Consider the following 9,314-nt stretch of genomic DNA (forward strand, 5'->3'; position numbering starts at 1 on the left):
AAAAAAAAAAAAAAAAAAAAGGTTTAACTGGAATTTAAAAATACTGCTTCACCCGTAGCGGGTTTCACGAGCTGAGGTTAATCACGGAGATTTTCTTCCTCCTGTTGCATCGCCGTAGGGCTTTTGTCAAGCGGGGTAGGAAATATCCCGCTCCCGGGCACGTTGCAACCAGCTCGCCGGAAGCCAATTTCCCAGAAAGCGGGTTATTTTGGTGCATTTCTGTGCGTGTGTTTCATCGCTGAACCATTTGCAGCAACCCGGCTGCGGCTGCGCCGGCTCGATGAGCCGGGTGGGTTTTGAGCCCGCGAAGGCGGATCCCCGCGCGCGGCTCGAGGAGCGGTCCGTTGCAGCGGTGATCGCCGCGGTTTGCTGCGATAACCGGCCGGCTGCTCGTTTCCAGGACTTGGCCAAATCCGAGGACGCAAGCGACTTCTAGAGCCAAGCACCAGCCGTAGCTTTTGCAGTGGCTTTTGGGGGTAAAAAGCGCCTCTGCGCCGCTCAGAACGGCAAACGACAGACAGAAGTGCAGCAAATTGCCAATATTGGGACTATCGCTAAGTATAGGTTTGCTGTTTGTTTTCCTAACTGCGGGTTTAACCCTCTTAATGGCACTGAGGCAGCAGAGTCACGTGAAGGTTTAATTCAATAAATATAATTTGCTAATAAGTATTAAATCTAATAAGTATAGAAACAGAATTGAAAAGCTTTCAGATATCATATTTTTGCTTTGATCTCTCTGCCAGTTTTCTTTGCCTTTAAAAATAAATAATAACAAGATTTTCCCCTTCGTGCTTTCCAGCGGGACGGGAGGAGGAACTGGCCAGCGGACTGCGTAGAGGAAGTGCTGGAAGGGACCCCGAAACGCAGGAAAAAGGGCGCAAGAAAACCCGCCGTTTCCCTTTCCATCTCCCTCACTTACAGTGATTTGAGGAGCAATTTGTAGGCACAAGGGGTGAACCGTAGAGCACTAACTGGTTTTTAATTTGACTTTCTTCCTTTAAATGTAGCAATTTCTGTAGCTTTGCGGCTAAGAAACTGCCCACGCCGATCCCTCGGCAGCACCCTCCGCCGCACGTGCAAGCTCCCAGCATGAAGTTTACAGTTTTGCTGGTAACTGAATGTATCTGACACTATTTATTGGACGGAGCGCTTGATAAGTTAAGGCCGTGCTTTTTTGTCTTGCCGATCTTCCTCAGCGTGTTCCTGATTTTCATGAAAGCAGCGCTCAGAGCGCGGCGTCTTCCCCGTGCAGACAGCCCCAGGGACGTGGAGCCGCCCCGCGACGCCCCGGTCGCCCCGCTGCCCTCCGGGGGGGCCCTAAGTGCCCCCGCGCTGCGCGCGGCCGAGGATCCCCGGCCATTTGCTCACGGATTTCCTAGCCATTTTTCCATCTTTCAACTATATTTGCCAGCAACGAAAACAAGACCACCACATTTTTCATGTTAGCTTTCTACTGATTTTTTCTACTTACACTTTAGTGCTGATATATAAATTTCCAAAAAAGAGAAAAAAAAAATCACAGCGCTGTCTTCTGAATATTTATTTCCTATGAGCCCCTGGAATATTGATTCCCTCCCTGTTTCGTGTCTGTATCCTGTATTACAACAAAATTAACACCTTTCTCAGCCGTTCGCTGCAGCTGCCCAGGGAGGGTGACGGGGACCACGCTGTGCTGAGCAAACCCACGCCGCGGTAAGTGTTCCTCGACCCCGAAGCGGAGGCAGTTCTTTGCAGACGAGGAATTTTTGGGGGGCTGTTACGGAGCTGGATTACTACCATTATATGAGAAGGTCGCACGCGACCCGGCGTGCAGGAAACGCACAGCTGCCCGGGGGCACGCGGCTCGTGCACGTCCCAAAGCGGGCTCCGCCGCTTGCTCCCGGCCGCGCAGGGGAGGAAGGGGCAGGTTTTTAGTGCCCGAGCCGCAGGTAAGATGCCGGCGCGATCGCCCGCGGGCCTGAGCTCCGCTCCCAGGGCGCTGGTGGCCGGAGCGGTGCTGGTGATGGAGAGTTCAGGGCTCCTAGCAGCGTCSCTGCTGCCTGCTCGCAACCCTCCCCACGGATATTTGCATCGTTGCGCCTCATTTTAAGTTGCAGCTCAGCTCAACAAGCGCAGCAATAACGTGCAGGAGGGGAACTAGCACGGATGGATCGCACAGCGCGAGAAAACCCGTTTTCACCCCTGCAAATCCTCCCGGTCCGCAGCGCAGCGCGGGCTCCGGCCAAGGCGGAGAGGGTCGCGGCAAGCCTGGCGGCAGGGCAGCATCTCACCCTTCGCACGGGAGCTCCTGCGCTGGCACCCACGCGCTTGGCTTGGCGTGACTCTGCGGAGCCGGCGGAGAAAACTGCAGGCGACGAGCGCGGGCCCGCGGCCGCGGCTGCTCCGTGCCCCCGGCCCGGCCGCCACGCGCTCCCGGCCCCACCTGGCTTCCGCGTTCCCCTCGGACAGCGCTTGCTTTTCAGAGCAAATCCCCTGCTAACGTTACCGGGATTTGACTTTACGGCCACGGAAGGTGTTGAGCCCCTGGACCAGGTGGTTATTTGCTAATTTTGAAGGTTCGGAACGGTTTGGGGATCTCAACCGGACTGTCCACGTTTGCAAACAAGAGAAAGTCATAAGCTGAAGTGCTTCTTATATTAAATCATTGCATGTTTCTCTTCTTTTCTTACTGAAAAAGATCTTTTTTTTTTTTCTGCATAATTTACAGCCCTCAATCTGTGACCCAGTGCAGCCAGAAGGAAACTTTGCAAGCTGAGATAATACCATGGAGACAGATTCTCCTGTTCCRTGGTCTGCAATTCCTCCTGCGAGCTAAAGCTTGAGGATCAGCTCAGCCATCGCGGCTTTTCTTTCGTTGTGGCACCACTAGCCATCGATAGACCTTGTTTTACGAACTTTATGTAAAAACTACCTCACGTTAACCTGCAAGGACTGCATTTACTCCGCACAAATCAGACAGTGCTATTGGGTGGCAAGTCAATCGCTTGCACTTATTTATTACTTTAAAATTAAAACCAGAAAATAATATCCATCATCCCTATGGGGATACTCTGAAAAGCATAGTTTCACCCAGCCTTGCGTGGAGAGTTCATGCGGTTTTAATTTCAAATACAAAGGCTATGTAGCTTGGCTGGGGGGGTGACATCACCCTCCTTAGAAAATGTCATGCAAGTCTTTTCCTTTTTTTTTTTTTTTTTAAGCTATTACTTTACACATCTGTTGACAGATATTTGTATTGGCAGATTGTATGAAATATTAAGATTGTATCTTTTCTGTTTAATTTCAAAAGTTGCTTCTTAAGCAAAGTGCAAGCAAACAGTTCAAACCCACGTCGGTACGCAGGCTCCGAGCGACGGCCTCCTTGCAGGCTCTCTGCTTCACCGCCCTTCTCCCAGCTGCATCGCCCTTTCCAGGCTTTCAGRGTTTCCTCTCCTCTTTGCATTCGCAGCAGTAATTAGCCGGAGTAACCAGGGCTCGAACAGCAAAGCAGAGCTGAGCCCCGGAGAGGACGGGCGAGGAGGCGGAGGAGCGGAGCCGGGCGGCCCCGGGGCGCCGCGCGAGCCCCGGCGGGCTCCACGCGGGTCGGTCCCTCGCGGGCGCTCGGTTTGGGGCCGCCGGTTGCGTTCTTCTTCCTAGGCAGGTCGGGACGGGAGTTTCTCAGACCTGTCCGGAACTGATGGCAGCAGCGAAGCGTCCGGCGGCTGCGTGAACGTGGGGGGAAAAAAGGCCGGGGGGAGAAATCGGTTAAAAATAAACAACCAGAAACCAACTGGTTTGGGTTCAGCTTCCCCAAATGCCGCAGTTCCCTAAGCGCAGTGAAATACTCGGGCCGGGAAGCTCGCTGGAGACCTCAGGATTTGGCAAGACGTAAGGAAGAGCCACAGCCGGCGGAAATTTCCGCAGGGMCGGTAGGAAAACCCGAGCGTCCCCGGCAGCAGCAGCTCTGCAAGCCAAGCTGCAGGGCAGGTGCCGGACCTGCAGGCGGTGGCTCCTGCCGATCTGTTGCTCGAAGCCCGGAGCCCTCCTTTTCGGAGGCTCGTCCCGTCCCCGGGACGCCGAGGGAGGCAACGCGGGAAGCAGCGGCCCTGGGTCTGCCGGGCTCCGCTGGCGAGCGGGAAYATAGAACGACTTAATATCAACTCCCCCCCAAACCTATTTTTAATTTTGCGTCTCCTGTGTGGTTTCCCTGGCTGTTGGAGCTCTCTTTTCGCTCAGCCAGCGCAACCGGTAAGAAAACGGCCAGGTGGCCTTGCAGAAAGGGGGTCCCCCACGTCCCGGCTGCTCGCAGCGGGTCCCGCTGCACCGTCTGCGCCCCGATCCCCTCCCCGCGGTAAAACGAGACAGGATGCGTTTCGGTGCCATTCGAAAGGTTTTCCACTTCGGCCGCGTGGTTAATTTTGCTCTCTCTAAATCCCCTATTATTACACATTCTTTAAGCATTTTCTTTAAGTATTATGAGAAAAGTTCAACGCGTCAGGAATTTTTTCCCCTTGCGCAGAGGGGGAAGGGGCAGTTTCCCGTCGGTTTTCTGTGCTCCGGAGGAGCCCCGATGGAAGGAYGGTCTAGACGCGCACCCCTGGGAAGGACGGCAGGGCCGCCGTGCAAGGGGGTGGCATCGGCTCCTCAGATGGACCACATCAAAGAAGCGTCAGAGCAGAGCTGTTACAGCTATCCCAGAACAAATCCCCTTCCCTCACCCTTTTTACAGAATTTCAGACTCCCACTCAAGCCAAAGCGTGAGTCACCCATTTCTGCCAAGCAAAAAACCTTCTTCACCAGCACYGCTCCCATGTGCCAGCACTGTTGAAATAAAAGAGTCTGAATTTATGGTGAGGCTCCTGAAAGGTCATCATGCCCCATCTAGCATTAATCATATCCCTCAGCACCGTGAGTCCTACCCTTAAAAGGAGCCGGTCGCTACAAGACAGCAGGACTCAAAGCATTTTTCTTTCCTCRGCTCCTTGGGCAGATGAAAACCATTGCAACAGCCTGAAATCGCCGCGAGGCAGAGGAGCGCCGCCTCGCGCTGCCGTGCCGGGCTACCGGGTAAGCGCGGGCGCSCGCCGACGCGCGAGCCGTGCCTGCTCTGTCCGCAGCCCCCCTGCKCCTGCCAAAAACGCGAGCTGGAACCACGGAGCCTGGCTGTGAAAGGCGACCTTTAAAAGGGTCCTCCTAGGAGAGAGCCAGTAAATCTTGCTCTTCCAGAAAAAAATGCTGAGGTTGTAGCGGGGTRTCTGGCAGAAGACCTAATTACTTTGACCAAGTCGTGTTGGATGTCTCAGGAAAGCTCTCAGTTGGGCAGGTAGTTACAGCCAAGAGCTGCTGTAGGAAAAGTGTTCACGGCAGTGTGTTACGCCTTGATACCAGCACTGGCGACGCACGTGGAGGACGTGTCCTCAGCCTACTAGCATGAGTGCGTTATTGATCTCCTTCAGACCTTCCTAGATCCGGTGGAGAGCACCACCAACCTGGAGAAGTCTCTCTCATCAAACAATCTGAGTCACCTAATTTGATTTAACTTTCCCCAAATGCAGTATGTATTGTTTTTAATTCACTGAATCATTTCCTTAGAGTTTTATCCTATTCCCTATACGGCTTTTTTTGTGCTTATGTATGAAACAACATAATTGAGATTTATTTAATACAGCTTTATCTAATGCAGCACATATGGCACTGAGGAATCTCTGCAGAATGCAGACAAGGAGAGCAAGTTCGCTGGAGGCTCTCGGCACCCAGGCRCACGCTGGCACGGTGCGACCGCAAGGAGGGTGGACCAGGAGCACCTCGCCGTGCTTGACTCCAGGTCCCGCTGCACTTCAGGGGACACCTTGGTGGGGGACAAGGGAGAGATGCTGATTTGGGCCCTCCTGGTGCCGACATGATGTCCCACGGGGGAAAGAAGACTGAAAACATAACTAAGAACGTGCCATACCCTAATTCCTCAAAACAAGTAGCAAAACTCTCCCTGACACCGCGTGTCACCATGTGGTCCCAGCCTGGTGTCCACGACGGAGGTCGTCACCGATTGCTGCCCAGGGTTTGCTAAGTGCTCGGTTCAACTGTACGCTGTCACACTTGGCTTAAATATAACACYAGAGGTTTTTAAAAGTTCATTGTGGGCAAAATAAGACTGAGAATGAAATTAAAGCTATGCTGTGGGACTTGACATTTGAGAACGTCCCGGAAAATAATCTCATAAGCACTATTATAAGCTACTACGGGAGTTTTCTGCCAACATTTACTTAGTCTTCAGGAGTYTCTTTTTAAAAGATTGTTTTTAAAAGAAAAGAACTGTTTGTTAATCTGTTAATAAGCAATTAGCTAATGATTCAAATGAAGTGGTACTCATGTTTGGAAAAACAAGTGTTTGGTATTTTCAGATTCTGGTTACTTACGTTCTCTGCAGAACATAAAATAAAGAGGAGTTATTTCAGCCCGCAGAAAGGTTATTGGATTGGTGGTCACATTCGGTTCAGCGTTATTCAAAGTGTCCAGACGCTGTTTTTGTTACAGCTTTTAAGTCCTCCTGAAGAAACTTTCCATCCCTTCCTTTGCTGACAGTGGCAGCCGTTCGTGGCACACCGTACCACGCTTGAGCCTTTTTCTTCTTCCAAAGGAATGACACGATTTGCTCCTTGGAATACTAGATTTGAGCTTGCATTTCTTCAGTTTTAGGTTTATCCTTAATAAGCTTGAGGAAGGACATCCATTTAARTATGCAACACGATAAGCAAATACGCAGAGATCTGCAAATAAAATAGATTATTTGTTTACTAATAATGGTACKGTTAGGAAACTGAAGAAATGTGCACTTGCCTCTGAGTCCCAGAAGAAAGATTTCGTAATATGTGCAAACATGGCAAAATCAATCCTAAAATACATTTTCACAAAGATGGCTTAGGAGGGAAGACTCTGAAGGGGAAAACATGAGGGTGGTGGCACGTTTGGTGTCACCAGTGGGCGGAAGGGACCTGGGCTGCCGCCAGACCGTCTGGGTGGTTGGTGGAGGAGACGACGACGCAGGAGGGGGATGCGGGGAGGGCTGCGAAGAGGCGCCAGGCTGCGAACAGCACAGATGTGTCCTCAACCCTTATTTTGGGTGGGGTAAAGCAGGAGCTCGCTCAGGGCAACGTGCGTTTGCAGGCGCTGGAGACCTCCGGGCACCTCTGTACCCCAAGGCCGCGCGACGCCGCTGCTCGGGCCGCCCTCCCGCTGCAGCACGCGGGGGTCCCTCTCCGCCTCACGTACCCGCTGCTGCACCGCGCAGAGCAAGGGCAGCGGCAGCGTTTGGAAAGCCCCGTGCAGGGGCAGCGCTGGGACCCCTGGTCAGACCCTGCCCCCGGGGCAGCCTCCAGCTGCGGCYGGGAGAAGGATGCGCTAAAAAGCCCCCGGTCACGGAAAGGCTGTTCTCACCTTTTACTGCTRAAGGTCCGAGCTAGAAACAAGCAAAATAGGTATTTTCCAAAGGACTGTTTGTTATGTTTAACCCATCCGAATGGTAGAAGGCTGAAAGTTCTATTTCCAAAGGTTTTTGTTGTCAAAATATTCAGCTAGCTTACATTCAAAAATTGCATTTAGAGTTCTAGTGTGTAATTCTGGYATAGCTCGAAAACGTCCTTCCTATCAGGAACATATAAACATGCAGTGGAAAATCTGCAGGATTGGAAAACCTTTTTTCCAAAACGCTAACAAAAAGATTTTTCTTGCTAGCAATTCTCAAAGCAGGGAACGAACAACTTATCCAATTTGCCTGTTAGAACTGCAAATATCTTCGTATCAATTTTTTAACTGTAGCTTTATGTCTATGATACGTCTATGGTATGTCTGTGACATATCAGATGGAGATACAAATGATAAAAGTATTGGAYGCATAATTGAGTGCAGGTGATCTGTGTACTTCAAATGTTATCCCTGAGCCACAAGTCACGTTTTGTTTGGTTTGGGGGTTTGTTTTCTTTTGTTTTGCTAAATGCAAAATAAATCTTGGCAAAACCAAGTGCAGCTTGAACAAAATTAAATCTCTCAAAGTCTGACTATAAAGTGTTCGGTAAAGCCCATGTTGGGAATTTACCTGTGTGCTTTAATAGATTAATGGACAGTATTAAACGATCACTTTCAAGTTAAGCAAACATTTCAGAGCATAYTGTATAACATTTGCCTTAAAATTAAGTTAGTTAATCTGAATTTTATGCCAAATGATTTTTTGCTCAATTTTCTGATGACGGTAATATATTACATACCATCAAATAATTTGTTAAAGACAATAAGATTACAAAGCTCAAGAACGGTCTGAGTCAGTCTCTGACAGATTAAAGTTCTCCAAGTCCCCAGAAAACACTTCTCTGACATATTAATTTGACCTAAACCCTCAAAATGTTCCTGATTATATCATCTCAATTGTGCTTTATTTTTGTTTTATTTTTCACTGTAGGAAATTAAAAAGGGTTGGTTGATCCTTGTCCAAGTTCTTGAAATGTGTTGCAATGCAAAGGAARTAAAAGATTACTTGAAATACTTTTTAATAATATGTCATGTCAGCAGAGATAAAAGTTTACACTTAATGCCCTCAGCTGGCTTCTATCAGAATTGGTAAGGACAAAAAGTCACCCRTGGCCGTGCTCGGAGGAGGACCTGTAGTTCACCTCACGTTTAAATCACGAGCTTATGTTGTAATTATGACCATGATCATGAAATTTGTTTCATGCCTCTTTTCAAGGAGCAGTAAGTGTCTGCATAGGTAGAGCTGATCCTGCCTCAGGCCTAGGGCAGGAGGAGGTAACCTCAAGGTCTCTTCCACCATCCCAACGCCCGTGAATTTCTGGGCCCGCCGGCCACACGAGAACTAACGCSCCCCTGGCAGCAAAGCCCTGCTGAACCGCGGACCCGGCTGCGATACCCATCTCCTCGCAGGCAGGTGCCTCTGAGCACGCCTAATGCTAGGGAAAATCATGTCAGAGGGTTTGGGGCTTTGCAAGGCCACCGCTGAGTAAAACAAGCGGGAGGGCCCAGGCTGCGGCAAAGGAAGAAACAAACCTTTCTGACTGCAAATTAGCATAGCTCCTCTCCAGAGACACCTTGCAAAGGAGGGTAAGCACCACCGGCCTCGGAAAAGCTCAATCAAAAGTTAATCGGCATCTTACTCTCTTTGAAATCCACGGGAGGAGAGGCCGGCACGGATACCAGCGTCGGGGCTGCTGCCTCCGCCCTGCGTGTAACGCCAGGTGCACACAGCTCTGTAGCAAAGCCCAGGGAAGGGCCTTCAAGGAATATCGGTCCATATAGTCCTTTTCACAGCTTATCTGCAGCTCTCCCAG

This window comes from Rhea americana, unplaced genomic scaffold, assembly GCF_003343005.1.
Source record: "Rhea americana isolate MKP2758 unplaced genomic scaffold, rheAme1 scaffold_125, whole genome shotgun sequence".
In the NCBI taxonomy this organism is placed as follows: domain Eukaryota; kingdom Metazoa; phylum Chordata; class Aves; order Rheiformes; family Rheidae; genus Rhea; species Rhea americana.